A 26424-nucleotide genomic window follows, 5' to 3' on the forward strand; every position below is an offset into this window, starting at 1 on the left:
CCGTGGAAATTTCTCGTGAAAATTCCAGCGAATCTCCAGCGGATATTTCGAAGAAATTTCTGTTTCAAAGCTGGTTATGTCAAACCAGTCTTCTTAATTAACCTAGATTGAGGAAGTCACTTTTAAAACATCCCTTCTACCAGTCACGAGCTCCAGTGTTAGTAAAATCATTCACAAATCTCAATCTTCAAGCCCTTCCGCTCGTTTTAATCCAATTTGGGGGTAATTTTTTGTTCCGGTTTCGGTTGGACATAGTCCTGATGATAGACAACATCGCGCCAGAAACCGGTCGAATTAAACGGTAATTTAAAACAAATCTTAGTTGACGAGTGTACACACGATAAGTGTTATGTCTTTTCTCACGTCGCGTTTTATTAGTGTCGTGTTGTTTTTACGTTAGCATAAACCACAAAAACCAAAAGTGAAATACTCCCAAGCCTCCTTTTAAGTCACTCGGAAGCCACCATTCAAGAGCCTCGGAAAGCTCCTTTAAAGAGGTCTGGAAGACTTCTCCCAAGAGTCTCGAAAATACGGAATACTCTCAAGAAGCTCAGAAGCCTCGTGGCTCAGAAGCCTTCCTTTAAAAAGCTCGGAAGGTCTTTCAAGAGATTCAGAAGCCTCCTTTCAATAGCCTCGAAAGCCTTCTTTCAAGAGCCTCGAAAGCCTTCTTTCAAGAGGCTCGACAGCCTCATTTCAAGAGGCTCGACAGCCTCATTTCAAGAGGCTCGAAAGCCTCCTTTCAAGAGGCTCGACAGCCTCCTTTCAAGAGGCTCGGAAGCCTCCTTTCATGAGGCTCGAAAAGCTCCTTTCAAGAGGCCCGGAAGCCTCCTTTCAAGAGACCCGGAAGCCTCGTTTCAAGAGGCCCGGAAGCCTCGTTTCAAGAGGCCTGGAAGCCTCGTTTCAAGAGGCCCGGAAGCCTCCTTTCAAGAGGCCCGGAAGCCTCCTTTCAAGAGGCCCGGAAGCCTCCTTTCAAGAGGCCCGGAAGCCTCCTTTCAAGAGGCCCGGAAGCCTCCTTTCAAGAGGCCCGGAAGCCTCCTTTCAAGAGGCCCGCAAGCCTCCTTTCCAGAGGCCCGCCAGCCTCCTTTCAAGAGGCCCGGAAGCCCCCTTTCAAGAGGCCCGGAAGCCTCCTTTCAAGAGGCTCGGAAGCCTCCTTTCAAGAGGCCCTTTCAAGAGTCCCGGAAGCCTTCTTTCAAGAGGCCCTTTCAAGAGTCCCGGAAGCCTCCTTTCAAGAGGTCCTTTCAAGAGTCCCGGAAGCCTCCTTTCACGAGCGCCCGAAGCCCCCTTTCAAGAGGCCCGGAAGCCTCCTTTCAAGAGGCCCGGAAGCCTCCTTTCAAGAGGCCCGGAAGCCTCCTTTCAAGAGGCCCGGAAGCCTCCTTTCAAGAGGCCCGGAAGCCTCCTTTCAAGAGGCCCTGAAGCCTCCATTCAACAGGCCCGCAGGCCCCCTTTCAAGACGCGTAGACGCCCCCCTTCAAGAGGCGCGGAAGCCTCCTTTCAAGAGGCCCGAAGCCTCCTTTCAAGAGGCCCGGAAGCCTCCTTTCAAGAGGCCCGGAAGCCTCCTTTCAAGAGGCCCGGAAGCCTCCTTTCAAGAAGCCCGGAAGCCTCCTTTCAAGAGGCCCGGAAGCCTCCTTTCAAGAGGCCCGAAGGCCTCCTTTCAAGAGGCCCGGAAGCCTCCTTTCAAGAGGCCCGGAAGCCTCCTTTCAAGAGGCCCGGAAGCCTCCTTTCAAGAGGCCCGGAAGCCTCCTTTCAAGAGGCCCGGAAGCCTCCTTTCAAGAGGCCCGGAAGCCTCCTTTCAAGAGGCCCAGAAGCCTCCTTTCAAGAGGCCCGGAAGCCTCCTTTCAAGAGGCCCGGAAGCCTCCTTTCAAGAGGCCCGGAAGCCTCCTTTCAAGAGGCCCGGAAGCCTCCTTTCAAGAGGCCCAGAAGCCTCCTTTCAAGAGGCCCGGAAGCCTCTTTCAAGAGGCCCGGAAGCCTCCTTTCAGTAGGCCCGGAAGCCTCCTTTCAAAAGGTCCGGAAGCCTCCTTTCAAAAGGTCCGGAAGCCTCCTTTCAAGAGGCCCGGAAGCCTCCTTTCAAGAGGCCCGGAAGCCTCCTTTCAAGAGGCCCGGAAGCCTCCTTTCAAGAGGCCCGGAAGCCTCCTTTCAAGAGGCCCGGAAGCCTCCTTTCAAGAGGCCCGGGCCTCCTTTCAAGAGGCCCAGGCCTCCTTTCAAGAGGCCAGAAGCCTCCTTTCAAGAGGCCCGGAAGCCTCCTTTCAAGAGGCCCGGAAGCCTCCTTTCAAGAGGCCCAAGCCTCCTTTCAAGAGGCCCGGAAGCCTCCTTTCAAGAGACCTGGAAGCCTCCTTTCAAGAGGCCCGGAAGCCTCCTTTCAAGAGGCCCAGAAGCCTCCTTTCAAGAGGCCCCAGCCTCCTTTCAAGAGGCCCGGAAGCCTCCTTTCAAGAGGCCCGGAAGCCTCCTTTCAAGAGGCCCGGAAGCCTCCTTTCAAGAGGCCCGGAAGCCTCCTTTCAAGAGGCCCGGAAGCCTCCTTTCAAGAGGCCCGGAAGCCTCCTTTCAAGAGGCCCGGAAGCCTCCTTTCAAGAGGCCCGGAAGCCTCCTTCAAGAGGCCCGGAAGCCTCCTTTCAAGAGGCCCGGAAGCCTGCTTTCAAGAGGCCCGGAAGCCTCCTTTCAAGAGGCCCGGAAGCCTCCTTTCAAGAGGCCCGGAAGCCTCCTTTCAAGAGGCCCGGAAGCCTCCTTTCAAGAGGCCCGGAAGCCTCCTTTCAAGAGGCCCGGAAGCCTCCTTTCAAGAGGCTCGGAAGCCTCCTTTCATGAGGCTCGAAAAGCTCCTTTCAAGAGGCCCGGAAGCCTCCTTTCAAGAGACCCGGAAGCCTCGTTTCAAGAGGCCTGGAAGCCTCGTTTCAAGAGGCCCGGAAGCCTCCTTTCAAGAGGCCCGGAAGCCTCCTTTCAAGAGTCCCGGAAACCTCCTTTCAAGAGGCCCGAAGCCTCCTTTCAAGAGGCCCGGAAGCCTCCTTTCAAGAAGCCCGGAAGCCTCCTTTCAAGAGGCCCGGAAGCCTACTTTCAAGAGGCCCGGAAGCCTCCTTTCAAGAGGCCCGGAAGCCTCCTTTCAAGAGGCCCGGAAGCCTCCTCTCAAGTGGCCCGGAAGCCTCCTTTCAAGAGGCCCGGAAGCCTCCTTTCAAGAGGCCCGGAAGCCTCCTTTCAAGAGGCCCGGAAGCCTCCTTTCAAGAGGCCCGAAGCCTCCTTTCAAGAGGCCCGAAGCCTCCTTTCAAGAGGCCTGAAGCCTCCTTTCAAAGGTCCGGAAGCCCCCTTTCAAGAGGCCCGGAAGCCTCCTTTCAAGAGGCCCGGAAGCCTCCTTTCAAGAGGCCCGGAAGCCTCCTTTCAAGAGGCCCGAAGCCTCCTTTCAAGAGGCCCGGAAGCCTCCTTTCAAGAGGCCCGGAAGCCTCCTTTCAAGAGGCCCGGAAGTCTCCTTTCAAGAGGCCCGGAAGCCTCCTTTCAAGAGGCCCGGAAGCCTCCTTTCAAGAGGCCCGGAAGCCTCCTTTCAAGAGGCCCGGAAGCCTCCTTTCAAGAGGCCCAGAAGCCTCCTTTCAAGAGGCCCAGAAGCCTCCTTTCAAGAGGCCCGGAAGCCTCCTTTCAAGAGGCCCAAGCCTCCTTTCAAGAGGCCCGGACGCCTCCTTGCAAGCGGCCCGCAGCCCTCCTTGCAAGAGGCCCGGGAGCCTCCTTTCAAGAGGCCCAGGCCTCCTTTCAAGAGGCCCAGAAGCCTCCTTTCAAGAGGCCCGGAAGCCTCCTTTCAAGAGGCCCGAAGCCTCCTTTCAAGAGGCCCGGAAGCCTCCTTTCAAGAGGCCCGGAAGCCTCCTTTCAAGAGGCCCAAGCCTCCTTTCAAGAGGCCCGGAAGCCTCCTTTCAAGAGGCCCGGAAGCCTCCTTTCAAGAGGCCCGGAAGCCTCCTTTCAAGAGGCCCGGAAGCCTCCTTTCAAGAGGCCCGGAAGCCTCCTTTCAAGAGGCCCGAAGCCTCCTTTCAAGAGGCCCGGAAGCCTCCTTTCAAGAGGCCCGGAAGCCTCCTTTCAAGAGGCTCGGAAGCCTCCTTTCAAGAGGCCCGGAAGCCTCCTTTCAAGAGGCCCGTTAGCCTCCTTTCAAGAGGCCTGGAAGCCTCCTTTCAAGAGGCCCGGAAGCCTCCTTTCAAGAGGCCCGGAAGCCTCCTTTCAAGAGGCCCGGAAGCCTCCTTTCAAGAGGCCCAGGCCTCCTTTCAAGAGGCCCGGAAGCCTCCTTTCAAGAGGCCCGGAAGCCTCCTTTCAAGAGGCTCAGAAGCCTACTTTCAAAAGACTCAGAAGCCTCCTTTCAAAAGACTCAGAAGCCTCCTTTCAAGAGGCTCAGAAGCCTCCTTTCAAGAGGCCTCAGGAAGCCTCCTTTCAAGAGGCTCGGAAGCCTCCTTTCAAGAGGCTCAGGCCTCCTTTCAAGAGGCTCGGAAGCCTCCTTTCAAGAGGCTCGGAAGCCTCCTTTCAAGATGCCCGGAAGCCTCCTTTCAAGATGACCGGAAGCCTTATTCCAAGAGGCTCGGAAGCCTCCTTTCAAGAGGCTCTGAAACCTCCTTTCAAGAGGCTCGGAAGCCTCCTTTCAAGAGGCTCGGAAGCCTCCTTTCAAGAGGCTCAGAAGCCTCCCTTCAAAAGGCTCGGAAGCCTCCTTTCAAGAGGCTCGGAAGCCTCCTTTCAAGAGGCTCGGAAGCCTCCTTTCAAGAGGCTCGGAAGCCTCCTTTCAAGAGGCTCGGAAGCCTCCTTTCAAGAGGCTCGGAAGCCTCCTTCTTTTTATTTATTATTGTGGTTTCCAGCCCTGGGTTGGTTCACCTCAGGGGAAACGACCATTCCGGTCAAAAGACATATTCGGCCAACCGATTTTTTACAACCAAATGAATTGTTTGATCAAATGACATTTTCGGCCGAATAACTTGAGGCTAGATAGTCTACCAAATGGTCTACTCGGTCAAACGACATACTCGACCAAACAACTTTCAGCCTTGTTGTATTCGGCCAAATGGCTTTCTTCCGAACTACCCTTTTCCGTTTAAAATTCAATTTCACGGAAATTCCACTGAAAATTCTGCGGACTTCTTCAAATTTGATTCGTCGTGGAAAATTATAGATCAGCGGTGTGCCAAATTTTAAACGGCGGCGCACCGACACATATATCAACGGCGTCGTGGCACGGTGGCACACACCTCTATCTAGATGGCATGGACAATGGACCTGCTCTCCCGGAACCCAAACTAAATGCTTGAAAACCCGTTTTCCCCTTCTGTGTGGATTGCCAGCCTGTTAAGGATGACCTTCTCCAGAAGCTTCCCAACGATGGGTCCCACCCCTAGTAGCACAGTTTAGATCGATTTTGTTGCAGCAACTCCAATGTGACTAGATTTGGTCGCATATGAGTCGCAGTGACTGGTATATGACAAGTGTGCTGCTCGGGCCGGTGGCTTACCCGGTACCACTAGCAGAACTAACTTTTGCCCCTTCCAGCAATCGGGGAAGCTTTCTTCGTCTATGCAATTCTGCAACGTGGTACGAAACATATCCAGATTCGCCTGGATCGCAGTTTTCAAGACCAGCTGTGATGAAGATTGACGATCTTTAATTCCACCAATAGATTGGCCGTAGAGTACCGTGGCTGTACCTTTCTGGACTTGGTTGCATCGGCAGTACCTGTTATTTAACCTGTTTAAGGTCCATCTGTTATTGGGAATGCTCCAGGACATAGCTATCTCAAAAATAAAGAAACAGAAGAATGTCCTTTCAGGAAACCTGAAGCATTGCTTCACAACCGAGCTTCGAGATATTTTGAACATCAAGAAGGACATACAAAACCGACCAGTTGGGCAATGAACAATGATTAAAACTACAAAAGACCAGACGACCAGATTGTCTTTAGACAGCTACCCAAAATAACCTTCGCAAGGTTTGAAAAAAAAAGAGATGCTGATTGTACCAAAAAGTTCCAATGCAGAGGTGAACCAACCGTCTTAAAAGATGGCAACCAATCAAATTAGGTTACCACTTGAAGAGTCTATTGAACTTTTAGAAGTAAAATTTTTCCTTACCGTAAATTATGGACGACATCTGGTTTTGAATTTGTACGACGAAATCAAAAGATATCAGTGTAAGTTGACCCCAAACTTTCAAATGAAATGGCTGAATGAATTGATAAGTTGAACACAATTTTTAATCGTAATAAAATCGGGGATAAATAATGGACACTCGAGCAGGAATGATGAGGTGAAATAGCATCGAAAACCAGTTCAAGTTACGAGATTATAAAATACGTCACGCTTACTATCGAATTGGAAAAACTTGAGCGCACCACCGTGTCTAGCCTAGTCGGTATACCTAATTTAGGCTGGCAATTCAATTACCTCAAAGAAAAACAATCATCGACATGGAACCTCCCAACGACAACAACGCAGTCACGTCTTGTCCCGCTCAAGTAGCTCCTCAATACCGGAAGATGTGCTTTCCTTTCAGAAAAGGTGCATTTCTGCAGAAGCCCAATCAAGAGCGAACATTTTCTCGATGTCGTTTATTATTCCAACCGTTTTCTATCACACCTCTCTTGAAAGCGCAAGAATCCACTCCATCATCGCGTTCGTCGCCTTGCCGTACCACACAACTTTTGACTTGCTTTGGATGTTGGAGGAGAGTAGTCCAATATGCAGTCCTACTGAGCGAAAAAATCTTCGAATATATAAAAATATTTGAAGCTGTTTGCGGTATAAACTTTTTATTCCAAATTTATTTAAATGTAACGTTTTCTAACAAATTCTCAATATTAAAACACTAAAACAGTCCACTGAACAAGCTCCGAATAGTTTGACAAAAATACTTGATATTTGGATTAATTAATTTTACAAAATGGTACCTATATGAAAAATTATTCACATCTTATATGGATAATCACTCTATACATAATCGCTCAATTCCAAATTAGTTTTTGTTTGTGTCATCCTCATTTTTTGACATCCTATTGATGCATTATGGGCCATTCACACCCACCCATGCAGCTCTGATGAATGAGAAAAAAAAACTGCATTCGATTCCGGCACTCGAGAAGGTGCAGTTTTTTCATGAATGAAACCGAGAACTTAGGTTACCTCGAGTTCGGTTCGGATGAGAAACGTGATGTTTTCATCTTCTGCAGCATCCCACGTTGGACAGTTACGTACCCTGTCGTACCGCAGTCCGGGTGATGATGGGTAAAACCGTCTCTTCGTGGGGGTGGGTGGTAAGAATAACAAAACTTGACACTTGTCATCTCGGAAACCAGGTACCCACTCAAGGGCTCCTTCGTTTCGGTTCCCGGCTGACTGACAGTTTCGTCTTCATTCATGTGTCAAAGTCGAAAGGGTATGATATGAGATGAGCATCGGTGGGAAAGGCGCGCAGCCAGTTATTTATAGAAGATGAGCAACGCTGTGCGAAATGGCACTTCCATGCTCGGCCGCAAACCGCGCAGGTGGAATGCGTAAGCAGCTGGCAATCAATTTCAAAAGATATGCATAAATTTTAATAGGCATTTTGGTTGACGGAATACGGCTACGAGCTATCGACCGGGATAGCATTAGAGAAGGGGATGATTTGATATCATACGGGAACATTCTCCATCGCATTGAGAGTCAACCGTCAGGATCGAGGTTGCCAACTTGATACCAAGAATTCACAGCCGACACTCGCAAAACCAGGTCAGTAACAAGGCAGAATTAATAAGCACCATTGGCATTTTCGACTAGGCAGTGTCCAAGTAAAATCACAGTAAGTACCACAGCAAGTTAAGTTTGAGAACATCTGTTACAGATACTCAAAAATCCAACCAATGAAGGGTGAACTTATTCTGTGTCAAAAATAGATAACACTTTTGCTAGTGGCACGACAGTGCAGCCCATCCGTGACAACAGGATCGGTATGGCAAAGAGAAACGCTTTTTCGACCATCCACAGCATCGAAAATCTAGTGGCTTGCGAATCGACGAATGATGACGGCTGAAATATTTATGATGCTCTCCATAGTTGCTGCGCTGCTGCCAGTCACCACGAGTGCCGGCAAACAGAAACGATGCAAACGCAACCCACCAAACCCCCAATCTCGCTTGATCCACCGAAAATTCATCGGGCTTGTCATTGTTGCTTTTCCGAAAAAGGGAGAACACGCCAATTCATCATGTACCACGGCTTCGTGTATTATAAAATGGAATATTTCAGATCAGATGCTTTCAAGGTTGATTGCTTGGAGAGGAATGGGCGGGAATGTATATCATATATAAAATATGTATGCTGTTTCGCCGAAACAAAATCACATTTTAATACAAACAACTCCGCATCGCATCGTTGGGTTGAGCTGAGTTATCGGATGGATGAGTCAAGGTCCTGGATAGGAGCCTTTTTTGATGAAACGGGGTCCCTGGGCCATTTTGCGGATTCTACATCTACGTCAAACCGAGTGATATGTATTCAACGTATCCAATCAGACTCTGTCGGTGTTCGATACAACTCTATACGAATGTTATGCAGATTCCGCAAATCGCAGATTTATAAACAGACAGTATTCTTCGCTCGGGTGTAGTCACGTAGGTGCTGCCCTACAAAAGTTGAGCGAGCGGGCGTTTGCTGTAAAGCATATCGACTATAAACTTGTATTCAAAATATATGTGGAGTATGGTGATGACGAAGGCGTTTCAGTGTACATTGAGCAGACAGCAGACGGCACATGTGAAGTGGAATGTGAAAGCTTCTGCCGCTGCCAATGATGGCAAAACGGTTCGGAAATTTATGATGACATGACGATGAAATAATGCTGGAGCTGTTTCCAGAATGATAAGAGAACTCGGCAGTTAAGGGTTACACTGAGATGACAGTTTGAGAATTTTGAAACAAATTTTATAATATTTACGAAACTATGCCTTGAAGATTTGAGTCTGGCACTACTACTAGCAATAATGTACATACTTGCTTGAAGTAATAAACACACTAATATTTGACAATATCGTAAAAATCAATGTTCGCAATCAGAAAATAAGCATTTGAAAGTAACGTATGAAACGGCTTTAAAAATTAGAATCTAACTTCTGAAAGAAAATTCTGTTTGATTCAAGTTGTCTCACCGTAACTCGTTAAGATTACAAATTACAAATTTATACTCCACCCTCGCGCGCGCTGCTATAATACAAAAGTGCTCCTCCAGCTAATGGCCTTTTTTTCGAGGACCTCGAACGAAACTGACAATGTGACGATAATGATGATGGGGCACCACCGGGCGTCTCCCCCATCGCCATTCCCGGCTTCCACACCGCCCGCCTTCGTCGTTTGCTTCCACCACTCCAAGGCAAGGTTCGTTCCGGACGCAAGCAAAAGGGGTTGGAATTTATTGACTTGCTAATATGCGCATGTCCTTAATGTGTTCTTCGACGCGATGACTGCACTACCGGCTGCTTGTGCCGTCGGTGCTGCTGTCGCTGCTGGCTGCTTGGAGTCGTTGTTAGGAAGCGAGCTCGTTTAAGCAACGATTCGCGCTTTGGTGCCACATCCACTAAACTGGTTGAAATTAAATAAAATACCTATGAAGGAAAATTCATAATTTCATTTAAATATTACAACGATTCAAACTTCAATTGACTGATATACTATTTACTAAGATCTTTCTTTTCTTCATCAATGACTCTACATTCCTACTGAAACTTGTTCTGCTTTTCAACCAACACCACCAAGGATGTTATCGATTATTTAGGAATCTGCCTTCGATCATTTAGTAGTTTGTAGTAGTAGTAGTAGATTGCATATTTTGTTATCATTTAGTATTAGTATAGCAACTAGCACCGTAACTCCTTTAGCAGTGGAATTCGGACATCGACCTGTTCAGGAGAGTTGTAGAAAAACCTTCGCACTAAAAGTCCACCATACAACACATTTTGAAATTTAGCCTCTGGAATGAGTTATTGACAAACTACTAAATGATCGAACGCAGATTACTAAATTATCGATAACATCCTTGAACACCACCGACAAATACTATTTATACTACTAACTTTTGTTTCGTTCTAGTTATTGAGATACCCTACTTATGAGGCTTATTTTATTTGGCCCACATCGTAGGTCTTGACGTAGGATTACGTTCTTCCGGAAGATAGGGGGGTCATTCTGCAGTTTCAAATTTGAGACCGTCACGAAAAGTGGTCAGGAAGTATGGGCTAATAACTCAGCCGTCTTTTAACCGATTTTAAAGATGTTGGTGTTAATCGATCGACGAACTCTTTAAAATTTTGCTCAACTATCGGAAAAAATGCATTCAAAGTGTTAAACTAAAACTATTGAGCAATTGAATTCTACCAGGTACTGAAAAATCGGTAAACCAACCAATCGCGTATGTGCATCGCAAGAACAGACATCAAAATCATGCAACTTACGGGCTCGACTCCAATCCTCAGTTCAATTAAGTTTTCTCGAAGAGCGGACACAACGATGACGCCCGTATCAGCAGTCTCAGCAGAAAGCGGATCATCGAGAGGCCGTCGCCAGAATCTTCGGCAATCTTCGGACTATCGTTTAGTTGCTGTTAGTGGCGCATTGGGGAAAGAAAATCGGTTCTTCTCAGGACCAAATTTTTTTGAGAAGAAAGGGTTGATTGCAAAAATGGCATCGATTACGGTCCTCGGATACCAGTGGCGTCACTGAAAATGTTTTTTTAATAGTGGCTACTTAGCAGAAAAGTGAAATTTTTACGCCAGGTACGGACTATCGTTTGTTTGCTATAAATGATTAGAAAGGCGCATGGTGGACCAAAATCGATTCTTTTCAAATCTACCATTGTATGCAAGAGAAGGTTGAGCCGAAATATTTTTTTCAAAGTGCAAATTATAACCGCTTGGCGACGGTAGAAAGTTGGAATAGGTTGCAATAAAATTGAGGGAAGTAAACAATGATGCCGTCTCACATCATTCAGTTGCGTTAGCAGTCAAATGAGATTTTCCCAAGATTCTGATTTCGGTATTCTTGCCGTTTATTGGAAAGGCGCGTTATTGGAAACAAAATCATCATTTTACACGAGAGAAGGTGGAGTCGAGACAAAACTTAGCAAAAACTGCAATTCATAATCACTTGGTGACGGGCAAAATTCTTTGTCGGTAGCAGCCCATGTGCTCCTTCCAGGGAGACGATTCAAAACAATGTATAAGAATGGATGACGTCTATCTTGTTCCAGCGGCAAATCATAAATTGGCTGACAGTGGCATCAGTAGTGGAAATTTATTTCAAAATTTTGTTTTCCGGCGTGCGCGGTACGAAAACTCCTCTCCTCTTTTAGTGGGACTGTGGCCCTGAAAAGGGCCGTTTTAAGTGTAGCTACGTCCTCGTTCATTCACTAGGAGTAGGAGCTGACTTACTTGGTGATGACTCTAAAACCCTCCCAGACGGCGGGCTTAACCAGCTCGCTACGTACGAAGATGACGTTTACGAGGTTGTTTATAATGCTCGATGCTTTCGATGAGATCATGTTTCTCTGAACGTTGCTGCCGCCGCCCGTAGCAATCATAAGCGCTGTTGCCTTTTCCGCACCCTTTCCAACGCCGGTGATGTCTGGTTTGGCGCTGCGATGCAATTGTCCTGCCGATTCTATCGATAAAACCCGACTTCGGTGTCGGTGTATTCTACTTCCCTTCATTCCTTTATTACTAAGTCGCACCTCTCACGATTGAATGACGTTTGTCGCATTCGTCAATCTGTGCATCAACGTATGCGCTTTCTGTCTAAACTTTTCAAAATTGAAAGCTTTGAAACAGTGGACCTTCTAACACTCAGAGAAATTCACATAAATGGTCTAAACATATATTAAATAATCAGATGGTCTATCGTATTCACTACATTCGGCTGGTCAGAATACGTTTGAATTGAGTCTGAAACCCCGCCCCTTTGGGAGCCGTATCATTGGCATCGACTCTGCCTTCGTTCCTTTGAAGAGGCTGGTTATGCCAGAGCTATCGTACATAACCAGCCTCTTCATCTCATTCTTTTACTACTTCAAAGTGCAAATTATAATCGCTTGGCGTCGGCAGCTCCACAAGTGCTCTTCGGAGGGGGATGCTGCAAAAATTGATTCGCATGGATGGTTCTTCTTCTTATTATTGGTATTACATTCCCACACTGGGACAGAGCCGCCTCACAGCTTAGTGTTCATTGAGCACTTCCACAGTTATTAACTGCGAGGTTTCTAAGGCAGGTTACCATTTTTGCATTTGTATATCATGAGGCTAGCACCCTTGTAGCACAACTCACACTGATTTGGTTGCAGCAACTCAAATGTGACCAAATTTGAATGCCTAAGAGTTACTGTAACTACTCTACAACATGTGTGTTACTGCACGATGATACTTTTATACCCAGGGAAGTCAAGGCAATTTCCAATCCGAAAATTGCCTAGACCGGCACAGGGAATCGAACCCAGCCACCCTCAGCATGGTCTTGCTTTGAAGCCGCGCGTCTTACCGCACGGCTAAGAAGGGGCCCCGACATGGATAGTGTCTTTTGCATTTTAACAGCAAATTATCGAGTGGCTGACATTGGGGCCAGTAGCAATGAAATGAAATTTTCTCTAGATTCTGCTTCGGTTTTATCGCTGCTTGTGATTGGGAAGGTGCATTACTGAACACTAATGGGTTCTTCACACGAGAGAAGGTTGAGCCGAGACAAATATTTTTCAAAGTACAAATCATAAGCTTTGTTGCTGCTTGTGATTGAATAGGCGTATTGCGGAAAACAAATTGATTCTTATCAGAACTATCATACCAACCATTGAGTTGAGACGAATTTTCTTCAAAGTGCAACCCATAATTGCTTGGGAGCAGCAGAAAGTAGCCGTCAGCAGAAGAATCGCAAGCGCTTCTCGGAGACGCTGCAAAAATTTATTGACATCATTCATACAACAACGCCGTATTCAAATAAGTCTGAAAAATGCTAACAGTTGAGTAAATTTTCTATTGAATATCGTCTTTAATCCGAGCACCAGCACAATCTTTAATAATGACGTCTCATACCATTGAGTTGCGTTAGTAGCAAATAAAATTTTCTCTAGATTCTGATTTCGGCATTTTTGCTGTTTATTATTGGAAAAGCGTATAATTGGAAACAGAATCATCATTTTATACGAAAGAAGGTTGAGCCGAGACAAATATGTTTTCCGAAATGCAAATCACAATCACTTGGTGACGGGCGAAACTCGCTGTCGGTAGCAGCCTTGCAGGGAGACGCTTCAAAGCAATGTATTAGCATGGATGGCGTTTATCGTGTTCCAGCGGCAAATCATAAATTCACCAGTAACAATGGAAATTCATTTCAAAATTTTGATTTCCTGCGTGCGCGGTACGGTACCACTTTGAACAGGGCTGGGGCACTGAAAAGGGTCGTTTTAAGCGGAGCTACGTCCTCGTTCATTCACTAGGAGCTGACGGCTTGGCGACGACTTTGGAACCCCGCCGAGACGGCTGACTTGGCCAGCTCGATACGCTCGAAGATGTCGTTTACGAAGCTGTTTATGATGCTTGACGCCCTTGACGATGTTACTCTGAGCCTTGCTACCGCCGATCGTAGCATACCATCCCGACTAGAAGGGCATAACTGAAACTGAACATAATTTTAACATATTGTGATATTTATAACTTATTTTGATACAATTTTGTTCTTAGTATTCATTATCTTTCAAATGTTGTAACAGGATTTTATCATAATATGATTTGAAAAATGCTTAACAGCGAATTGCTCAACAGAAGGCAATTAAAACAGATGTAGCAAAGTCTCCCAGCCAAAGATATCACAACGCTGATATAATTTGAAAATGTTGCCTAAATTATAATGTTGTTAGTTTCATGTTCTTGAAAAATATTATTGTTCAGACAAAAACTATTTTTCTGATTGTTGATCACAACCTGGAGACCTGTCACGACCTGTAAAAATTTCCAACTGCACAGAAACAATATGTTTTGTATCTGATTATGTTATAAATTTCAAACAAGATATGTTATTTTTTTTGATAAAATTGTAACAAAATTTTATACTTTTTTGTTTCCAGTCAGTGTAATTTTTGATAGAAATTTAGATATTTTAACAACATCCTGCACCATGCACCACTTGTACCATTGGATTATCGTCACTGATCGTCGTTGTTCCACTAGTTCATCGGCCAGAGCGAACGATTTAACTGAATGACTAATCATTGACATCAACCGTACAGTCCATAGCAAAAAAAGATAATTGCTCCTGAAAATGAAGCTTGAATATTTGGTAACAAAATTAATATTTAGATCATAATGTCTTTAATATGAACCATTCTTCCCGTTTTGTTCTTTTCTTCGTTTTCTACAGATTTAGACCAACAGAGCATTGATACAGCCGAAAACATTTATCGGAACCACGGCGTACATCACTTCAAAGGGCTTCAAGCCCACATAAACAAACGGCCCTTTTCAGGGCCACCAAATATTCATGGAGGAAGTTGTTGTTTACCGATCTTCTGTTTATTTCATACTGTGCTTCTAGTTATAAACCGAAATGAGTTTATAGCAACAATCTGGTTTTCGCTTATTTATTTCCAGGATATGCGAACATGCCGAGGATATTCCAACCCACATTGAATTTACAGCCCCAATTTGGAAAACTAACGCCAGGGAACGTATTCACAATTTCAAAATAAAATCTTTTGCACTTCACGTAATCCTACGTCCAATTGGCGTTCGTGTCTCGGATGCAACCTTCTACTATTGTTTGCTCTCCGCGGTTTGGGATACAGCTGGGACTTTGTAGATGAAGCTCTTACAACTTCATCCACACAGCTAAATATTTTATAAATGTATATCCTATGTGTGCAACCAAATTTATAAACGTTGAAAAGAACGACACCAGTTCTCGCATCTCAAAGGTCTCAGTGGGTCCATCCGATACATAATAGTTTTTGCCCCTCACAAGTGGTGTATATGATTAAGGTATCAAAGATATGCTAAAAACCAGATATAATCTTGAGCAATGAGAGGTTTCAATAACCCAGGCCAGAAATTTCTACTCAGACAGCGAAATGGTTTTGTAGAATGAGGTAGTTTCATGAGTGGTAAACTAAACATACATGGGCTTACTATCAAATCTTGACCTTTAAGAAGGAAGAACGGGTATCTTTTATTTTAATGTTCCAAAAATGTATTGCGCACAAGAGATATGAATTTTTTAAATGTTTTGCTGTGTGGATGAAATCGTTAGAGCTTTATCTACGGAACTACGGCCATTGCCCAAGCCACGAAGAGCAAAAGATCTTCAATGTAGATCAAATAAATTTACGATGAGCAGTGAGAGGTTCCGCACACCGAAATCTGGGTCTTCTTTTCAGGGTCATGATAATTCGGCTCCAAAATAGAAATAAGATATTATTCAAGTATGCCACAAAGTTGATCACTGTTTAACAAAACTCGGTCTCTTGTAACATAACACATATGCCTTTTCTCGTCTTATTGTTGAGATCGAAGAACGTAGATCTAAACGGATATGAAGCTGTGGAATAAGGAAGAATAATTCTTTTGTAGACTGAATGAATAGTAAAACTTGTACAACAATAAAAAATCAAGCTAATTACAAATAAAGTTGATTGATTCCAATATTTCTCGCGTATAAAATCATAAGAGAGAAACTGCATTCATCGTTTTCTTTTCTCAGATGTTTTCTTTTTATTGATGTGGCAAATTGCGGTAGTTTTCCGAAGATTTTACTGTATGGTGTGATAAAGGTTGATTGCATCTTGCACCAGAATCAACAATCACGGTTGTAGCTTTTGAAACAATTGAGTAATTAACAAAATATAAAATCGATTAAGAGAAATCGATGAATACAGTTACGCCCCTATGATTATAAGCCCAAGATTTGTTCATTTGTTTCCACTAACTATGCGCAATCACAGAAATTTAAAACTCTGGCGAGAACGAGAATTTCTCACAGTAAATATATTGTAGTTCCTGTTGAAAACCGAAGTGAGATCGAGTGATAGTCGTATTTTTGCCCCCAGTATCATGTTTATTTATGAAATCTCAAAATACGGTTTTGAAGTGTTTTTAATTCAATACTTAAATAACATCTTCCGGATCTCAATGATTTTCAAACATCCTTAAAATATCTCCAGAATTGTATAAAAAACAAAAACAAAAATACAAAAATCGAACAACATCTCAAAAATTAGTGCGAATATAAGGATTTTTTAAACTTTTTTTTTATTTGACGGGCGCTCAGTTGTGTATGACGCCGCAAGTCTTTAGTATAAAAAATAGAATTATTAAACTCTCGCAATTATAAAAATTGTATTGATTTTTTTTTAAATATCAACAAATCATCTTCGTTTCTACTTTTATTAAGTGAAGGATTTTCCTAGGCTTTCAAACTCACCATCCCAAAGTTTTACTTTCTATTTATATGGAGCTCCTTTCCCCATCAGCCCTTATCTTCAAAGTTCTCTTAAAACTTGGAATATCATACAATTATCATGAAGTTGGAAAGAAAGTACGGCCCCTTTATTATAACGTTTTCGAAGCTTTCCGTATATCAAGCGTAAATTAAGAGATCCAAAAACCATAAACATTGTGCATAATTAATGAAAATACAATTAATGGACATCAATCGTACTCGGGATACGGTTGATGCCATTTGGCTGCGCGATAACAACAATCTTTTTCGAGTAAATATCCGCGAATTTCGATTCGAAGCAAAGTTTCCGCAATACATTTTGGTAAGGATATGCGGAAAGTGCGTAATAGTGCATAAAAACAGTACATTTCATAGTGACCAAGCACATCTTCTCGGAGCGTTGCTTTTGTTTCCCCATCTAACCATCTTCGCGTGTATGGGTTGATAACCATAGAAGCAGTTGTACATAAAAAGTGAACTTTAACGATACAGTGAGACTGTTATCGAATCGATCCGTATTCGGCGCAAGAAAATAACTCACGTTGGGGTAGGTAATAGGTGACTATTGCCAATTGGTCCTTTTTCATTTTCCCGTGTGCCGACATCATCAAATCTAAAAGGAGTGAGTGAGTTTAAAATGTTCCGGGGCGGCGGGGGCGACCCCGGAGGGCCTGCAGGCCCTCGTCTTCCTGGATTTATGGATGCGAGAAACGAGTTTGGTCGCCTGTTCATCCTGCAGATGTTAGGAAAAAGCATCGGTGACGATAAGTATCTTCCATTGCCCACCAATCACTTTCTGATTGGAACGAGTGTCGAGAAATCTGTTGGACAAATCGAATCGACATCTACAGAAGAACAAGGTGCACGCTACATCCTACGAATAAGAAATCCAACACAAGTCGAGAAACTGCTGAAGTTGACGAGCCTCATTGATGGAACCGAAATTACTATAAGGTATAACCCAATGCTTAACTCTTGCAAATGTGTCATTTCCACGCTGGACCTTAATTGATTACGACGAAAATGAGCTGAAAGAGAACTTGGAAATCCAAGGCGTGAAGCATGTTAAACGAATAACTAGGCGAGCCGACGGCAACATGGTGAACACTCCGGCGATCATTCTCATCTTCGGAACCACGACATACCCAACACACGTCAAAGTTGGCCTTCTACGCTTCCCTACCCGTCCTTATTACCGTCCTTATTAACCCGACTTTATGCTTCGGGTGCTTCCAATATGGTCATGTTGGCAAGAAGTTTCCAGGCCCTAAGAGGTGTCACAACTGTAGCGGAGTGCGTGAAATGCAGGAAGGCAAAGTTTGCGATAAACCAGGATATTGCAGTAACGAAAGTAACCCGAATTCAATAAGCCCACCTCCAAAACGGACAACGGACCAACTATCAATAAAGGAAATCTACGAAGACACAAATGAGCTCATTGACCATGAAGAAATCGTTGAGGAAATATCCGATACCGATATGTCCGAGTTTGAAAACAGAAGCCATAATTTCTCACGACGCCCACATGGACCCGAATACGACAAAAAATCATAAACATCCAAATTTGAACAATGTTACTGACCTCAATACTGAAACTTGCTTTGACACTTTATTTCTCAACGTAACTGACGAAGACAGACTTGGTGGTGAGGAATGTGTAGTACTCCCGCCACTCTCAGAAATGGGAGCGCCTCTAAGTAGACGATTTGTCCGGGATGCAATACCCCAAACCGTTGACAATGAATCTCTTAGAGCGGTCTGCCTCGCTTCGAAGACAGAACTGAATTATCAAATCACCTCATTCAAAACATCCAAATAGACGCTAGTAGACACCAAGAACATCCAAATGTCAACAATTTTCAACCAAACGCACCCCATCGGGACAGGCATATAACTGCCCTTTCCTTGACTGGAACTCCATTCTTTAATGGTACTTCTCATATTATTCCGATCATGCTTCTTATTCGCGACCCAAGTAGCGTCCCTAATTATGAACAACAATCTCGGAAAACATCACTATATGGAACCGAGAAGTCAAGCGCTCAAAATCGGTGCGTTGCCATCCAGTGGAACATAAATGGAATCCAAGCGCGCTACTTGAAACGATCGTTGCTAAGTTTAAGCCTACGATCATCGCAACTTAAAAAACCCGTTTATCACGTGTACATTTCATGAGACGATTCTACCATGCCGAATACGACTGGTCCCTTCGTCCTGGCCCAACTTCCAGCACCCAAAACGGTGTTGGCTTGGTCATTCATCGTTCTTCTTCAGACAAATTTCTCATGCTCAACCCAAGTAACAATTTCCATGCTTCTTGGATTTATCTAATTCTTATTGCGGATTTATGACAGCAATCACTCAGCTAATAGCTCAGTTTTATTAGCGATCTTATTGTTATCAATAAAGCTCTCAAAAGTCTGTTGAAAAAAGCTCCAAACGTCAAATGCCAATTAACCATATGAATAGATCTATGGTTGTGTTGAAGAGCGTAATGAATCAAATTTTCAACGCTCGAATAAAGCTTCAAATTTTGGTCATAATGTGGTCAAATGAATTACCCCCATAAGAATATTTGCATTGCGAAGAGTTTATGACGGTGTTCAATAAAAGTAATTTTTTTCTGATCAAATTCCATGATGGCCATATTGAAAATGGATAAGCATTTCGCAGTCAGTGAAATATATCACTGAAATTCATGATTTAACGACATTTTCAACGCGTATTATACTTTTGCTTGTAAATGATTCTGCTTAATAATAATTTGGGCAAAAGTACTAATCGATTTAGTGGGCATCCTAGACGTTGTGGTAATAAATATTTTCGTTTTATTTCAATGAACCACGTTATATTGCCGGCGCGTGGTGTTCAAGCTTATTTTTTCACCAGCTTTACCCATAAAACCAAACGCGCACACCTTTTCAATGGTACTGAATCGTAAATACAACCTGAAAAAAAAATTATTTTGTTGTCATCATCATAATTTTCATCAGCAATCCATTTTGTTATTATTTTTCTGCAATGTTTTGTTTCTCTTTTTTCAAAGCAACATTTTGACAGCTGCCGCAGCCAAATTCCCTTTTTTGCGGGTGGTTTAAAAAGGGTTTCTTAATGCTCTTATAATAGGTTTATAGTGGTTATCTGGAGAGGGTCACTTGGCAATATCTTACTCTTATAGTGGTCATCATAAGGTTGCCGTGTATTATTCGGTTTTATTGTTAGATCTTATAAATTGATCTTGAAAACCATTTCTAGAGCGGAATAAAACTTGAAATGTGACTGGGGAATACCGCTCTCCAAGCAGTTGCCGCACAAGTACATCACCCGGTTAAGGCCACCTATGTATCAATTTACATTCAGTGTCACACTCCACCACGAGAACTAGAAACAGAGCTCGAGAACCTCATCAATCAACTTCCTCGACCACTGGTACTACTAGGAGATTTTAACGCACACAACCCATTGTGGGGGAGTAGCAAGCATGACGCGAAGGGAATAATCATAGAAAACCATAATCTCACTATACTAAATAGTGGTGATCACACTCGACTTGACCCAAGCTCTGGATCTACTTCAGCAATTGATCTCACATTTTCGTCACAGGAAATTGGAGAAGTTCAAATGGAAAGTAGAAGATGACAATGACACAAGTGACCATTTCCCAATAGTTATAACTCTACCTAATGGAAAACCTGAAGAACCGAAACGTAGAAGGTGGCTACACGAGCAAGCAAATTGGGACGAATACGAAAGTATCTTGCTGGAACAAATTCCTCACAATCAAATTTTCTCTGTCGAAGAACTGAGCAATCGCATTTATTTCGCCGCAAAACAAGCGATCCCAAGGACATCTGAAAAACTTGATAGTAAATCAGTTCCTTGGTGGAACGACGAAGTTCATGCAGCTATTCGAAATAGGCGCAAAAAGTTGAGAAAACTTAAAAAATGGCTGATGAAGATCCACGGAAATGTAAGGCTTTAGAAGTGTTCCGGTTAGCTCGAAATTTTTCAAAAAAGTTTGTCAAAAATGCAAAAAAAGCATCTTGGGATGCTTTTGTTGCTAGTTTTTGCTCCGACACACCCACAAATGAGCTATGGAGAAGAGTGAACTCATTTTGCGGAAAAAAGAGTAAATTTCTTGTAGTAAAAGATAAAACTATCGAAGACCAAAACCTGATAGCAGAGCACTTGGCCAATTACTTTGAATCCGTCTCTGCAACCATCATACCAAGTAAGGTACCCGTAGGTGAAACGACCCTACATAATGATGCGGAACTCAATCAATATTTCACCATTGAAGAATTATCATCAGTTACGCGATGTTACGTCATCTCCCATTCAGGATCAAGCTGACCATGCTCCAAGCAATCAACGATATCTGGCGCACTGGAAATATACCACCTTCATGGAAACAGGGGCTAATAATAGCGTTACCGAAACCAGGGAAGGATTCGAAGAAGGTGGAAAATCGTCGTCCAATAACTTTGCTGAGCTGCTTCAGTAAATTAATGGAGCGTATGGTCAATAGAAGACTCGTACAATACCTGGAGGGCAACCATTGTTTCAACCGACACCAATATGCATTTCGGTGCGAAAGAGGGGTGGATTCCAACAAGCAATTCGGTAACCTTTTGATAGTGGAGAACACTGTGAATTGTTAACAATCGATTTTCAAAAGGCATACAGGGGACAAATAGTATCGAAGCTGGGGCGTCAATGGACATATGTTGCATTTCATCCGCAATTTTCTGACAGAAAGAAGTTTTCGTGTGATGGTTGGAAACTCTCTCTCAACTGCAAAAACGCAAGCTACTGGAGTGCCACAGGGGTCCATTGCCCATATTCCCAAAGGAGCACAAATATACATCTATGCTGATGATATCCTCGTAGTAGTTACTGATAAAGACCATAAAACCACGAGAAAAAACTTCAAAAGGTAGCACATAGGCTAGGGATGTGGGCTGAAGAAATGAAAATGACGATTTCTACCGAAAAATATAGTTTTATGCATATATGTAAGAAACGCAAGCACCAAGAAATGCCAACCATTAAAATACACGAACGAATTATTCCGGAAGCGCAATATACACGTATTCTGGGTGTTATTGTAGATAAACATCTTAACTTTAAAAAACACACTGCAGAACTAAGAAAATCAGCACACAGCATAAATAATTGGAAACCGAATGAATGGCGGATCAAGAAAGACTCTACAGCGCGTAGCAAAAGTTGTTCTAATCCCAGAAATGACTTTTGGACTCGGTTTGACAAGCAGTGGTAGCAAAGTGAATTTGAAAACCCTTCAACCTCCATATAACGAAGCTATTCGAAACTCATCAGGGGTCTTTCGGTCAAGTCCTATTGAAGCAATTATAAATAAATATTCTGATCTTTTTTTTAATTTTGAATGAATTCCTAAAGAGATTCCCGAAAAATAAAGCAAAAGTAATGAAGAATGTTGTAAATGAATTCCTGAGAAATTTCTTTCTAAAGTTACCAAGCATACTTGAGAAATTTTTCTACAGATTACCCTGAAAATTTTCCAAGGAATTGCTTAGGGTAGTTTTGAAATAATTCTTATCGGAATTTCAGGAAAAATTGTCAAGGAGCTTGCTAAGAACCCCTGTAGGAATTACTAAGAGATTTCCGAAGTTATTTCTGAAAAAAAAAACGAATGAAAACTCTAAGCTAATTTTCTAAGCCTAATGAAATTTCCGAAGGAATCCGTAAATGAATTTCAGAAGGAATTTCGAAAGAACCTCTAAAATATTTTCTGTAGATATTTCAGAAGAAATTTGTGAAGGATTTTCGGAAGGTATATCCGATAGGATTGCCAATCCGGAGATATCGAGTTCGATTCTCGGTCCGGTCTAGGATGTTTTCGGGTTGGAAACGTTCTCGACACCCTAAGCATAGCGTATACATTGTACTTGCCACACAAGATACATATTCATGCAATGGCGGGCATAGAAAAGCTTTAATAACTGAAAAAAATTATAACTGAGGAAATGCTAATAGAGTAAGTTGAAAAGAAGGCCAAATTCCAGTTGGAATGTAGAGCCTTTGATTCAGGGATTGTCTAAATACTCAGAGCGGTGCGAAAAATGTTGGTGCTGCTCCTAGCTTCGGGAGCGCGACTCTCAAATCTTGCGAGCTACGGAGCCGAAGGTGCGCGCGCTCTCACAACTGCGTGCGAGTCAAAGGCTGCACTACCCTTTGAAGAGCACGGGTAGTGCACTTTGTGCGTTTTCGAGAAAATAGGAATTATGTTTAATTCCCACAAGTAGACGGTGAATGTTTCTGATAGTTTATTTTCGCTTAACAACATTAGAATGTTAAAAGGTTAAAAGACTATTATTCTTCCATTTACTTCCACTATTAACTGTTAATAGTGGAAGTTAATAGTGGAAGTAAATGGAAGAATAATAGTCTTTTAACCTTGTAGCATTTCCCCTAAGACGCTCTAAAATAATTAATTAACATTAGAATGCTAGCCATCCAACACGTTCGTCTTATTTGCAAATTTTTTGAACTTTTTTTTTGCATTTTCTTTAATATACATTAAGGAAAATAATTAAAATAAAATAGAATAAAAAAAATGAGATCCAGTTGTTTATTTCAAAACAAGCATTATTTCGGGAGCAGTAGCCCGTACGTTAGTTATAGTGAAAACTATGTAGTTATACATACATGACTGAAATCAAAGAAACATCTCAGCCGATTCAAGTTGAATGTTATTCGGAAATATTTTTTTTATTTTGAAAATCTCTGCGGCTCTGTTTAATTGCGGGTAAAATGCTACAGTAATTTTTATTTCAAATTAATTTGTTTCATGCAAGCAAGGATTCGTTCAGATGTACCGTTCATAGAAATAACTATTATTCTATTTACACTGATCATCCATGAATATAGTATGTCTGGAATACTCTTCCATTTGAAAAAATGTGTTTTAATCACCGGTAGATGAATCTGAATGAATTTTGCCGAATAGTAGCGTTTATATTATTACCATCAAAATTATCAATTTATACTGGATCAATAATGATAAAGCCCTGCCAAATAATAATAATATACATTGGAGTCGCTTGCCAAGAGAGTTTTTATTTTTTACGTTGTCTCTCCCCGCGATTTTGTGGAAGAAACGGGATGCGTAACACCACATATCGATTTCCTTGTTGATTTCTGCTGATGAAGTTTTTACCTTTATTTTGAGATTAGGCCGTTTTAATTCTCCGGATAAAATTGATTTATTTTCATTTGTATTTACATAAAGTCATTCTTGGAAACTTAGAAGATGCTTCAAAGTAAATCAATGTTGAAAAAGAATGCATATAAATATACATTTATCTGTGATTATGATTAGAATGCATTTAACGCAATCATATGAACAAACTATTCTCTTTGAAATATTGACTTGCCCTATTTGCCTTATTTATTTTTATAATGAAATATCGAACAAAGAATATGCAAAGATATTCTCTCCGATCAACTAGGGAGACGGCAGGTATTTTCGTCTGTTCGTCATAGTCTCGAAAACCAATAAAAGAGACGCTTTTTTGTAAAACTCATGCGTACCGAATCGTAAGCTCAGTAGAAACGTTCTGCTATAGTGGAGTTCTAGCAAATGTACGTTGCTTTCGTTGGATTTAGCCCCTATGACGATGGACGGAAATACCTGCCGTGCCCCTATATGTTTATAGAACGCAATAGCGGGAAATAATCCCCGTTCAAAGCTCGAAAGTCATGCAGAAGCAGAACCGAAAAAGTGCAGTTAGAGTGCTACCCTGTGCATGGCTCTTTGAGAGCCCCGAGCACAAACTGCACTTACTCGTCTCTCTCGATCCGAACGTGCTCGCTCCTAACAGCGCGTGCTGCACGTAAAGAGTTTCGGGTCGCACCATATCCCTGCGATGAAGAAGTAGAAGATTCGAGAGGATTTAACGAAGCAATTCCTGATGGAATTTGCTAAGGAATTACTGAAGCAATTCCAAAGGAATTTTCTGAAAAAGTTCTTAAAGGATTCCTGAGGGAAGTTCTGAAATAGTTCTTAGAAAATCTTTTTTGAATTTTTGGAGGAATATCTTGAGAAATTTCAACATTTTTTAAATTGCTAGATTTATTTCCTAATTTTTTTTGGGAGATTTTTCCGAAGAAATTCCTAGAGGGATTTCTGAACGAACTCTTGACGGAATGTCCAAAAGAATTCTTGGAGAAATCTAAGATTATTTATTTGAAATTTTCGTTGGCTTTTTTCGGTGAGTACATACGCACTAGGCTCAAAGTAGAAGGGAGCAATCGAAAGTAATGAAGAACAGAAATGAAAGATATCGCAAGTGAGCGACAAGTATGAATTTTTTTCTTTATAGAAGGTTAAAGTGTGCAAGGGCCATCAGTGAACAATATTGATTGAAATCGCTGTTATTTTGCCTAACGTCCACCCAGGAACGGCTTGGCTGATAGCGTGGGGACTATCATACCAAGACAGGTAAAATAGGCCACTGATCACTAGAACCGTTCTCAAACGCCGAACAATATGTGCAGGTTGAAATCGCTGTTATTTTGCCTGTCTTGGTATGATAGTCCCCACGCTATCAGCCAAGCCGTTCCTGGGTGGACGTTAGGCAAAATAACAGCGATTTCAATCAATATTGTTCACTGATGGCCCTAAATAATGAACCTAGGAGCGCGTGCGCAGGACATGCAACTTACAGCTCCGAATCTCCAGGAAATCCAGGAGGAGATCGGCCGGCTGAAAACCAACAAAGCCCCCTGGAGTTGACCAACTACCGGGAGAGCTGTTTAAACACGGTGGTGAGGCTCTGGCTAGAGCGCTGCACTGGGTAATTACCAAGGTTTGGGAGGATGAGGTGTGTCCCATCTACAAAAAGGGCGATAAGCTGGATTGTAGCAACTACCACGCAATCACATTGCTGAACGCCGCCTACAAGATACTCTCCCAAATTTTATGCCTACAACTAACACCAATTTCAAGAGAGTTCGTGGGGCAGTATCAGGCGGGATTTATAAGTGAACGCTCTACCACGGATCAGGTGTTCGTCGGATCAGGTGACGTACGGTATTGCAGAAATATCGCGAATACAATGTGCCCACACATCATCTATTTATCGACTTCAAAGCCGCATATGATACAATCGATCGGGACCAGCTATGGCAGCTAATGCACGAAAACGGATTTCCTGATAAACTGATACGGTTAATCAAGGCGACGATGGATCTGATGATGTGCGTACTCCGAGTTTCAGGGGCATTCTCGAGTCCCTTAGATACGCGCAGAGGGTTACGGCAAGGTGATGGTCTTTCGTGTCTGCTATTCAACATCGCTTTGGAGAGAGTAATACGAAGGGCAGGGATTGCCACGAGTGGTACGACTTTCACGAAGTCCGTCCAGTTATTTGGTTTCGCCGACGAAATTGATATCATGGCACGTAACTTTGAGAGGATGAAGGAAGCCTACATTAGACTGAAAAGCGAAACTAAACGGATTGGACTAGTCATCAACACGTCGAAGACGAAGTACATGATAGGAAGAGGCTCACAAGAGAATGTAAGCCACCCACCACGAGTTTCTATCGGTAGTGACGAAATCGAGATGGTTGAAGAATGGTGACCGCGATAACGATACCAGCAGAGAAATTCGGAGACGCATCGTGGCTGGAAATCGTACGTACTTTGGACTCCGCAAGACGCTCCGATCGAATAGAGTTCGCCGCCATACCAAACTGACTATCTACAAAACGCTTATAAGACCGGTAGTTCTCTACGGACACGAGACCTGAACGATGCTCGTGGAGGACCAACGCGCACTTGGAGTTTTCGAAAGGAAAGTGCTGCGTACCATCTATGGTGGGAAGCAGATAGCGGACGGTACGTAGAGGAGGCGAATGAACCACGAGTTGCTGGGAGAACCATCCATCGTTCACACCGCGAAAATCGGAAGACTGCGGTGGGCCGGACACGTAGCCAGCATGTC

Source organism: Armigeres subalbatus, chromosome 1 (assembly GCF_024139115.2).
Source record: "Armigeres subalbatus isolate Guangzhou_Male chromosome 1, GZ_Asu_2, whole genome shotgun sequence".
Taxonomy (NCBI): Eukaryota; Metazoa; Arthropoda; class Insecta; order Diptera; family Culicidae; genus Armigeres; species Armigeres subalbatus.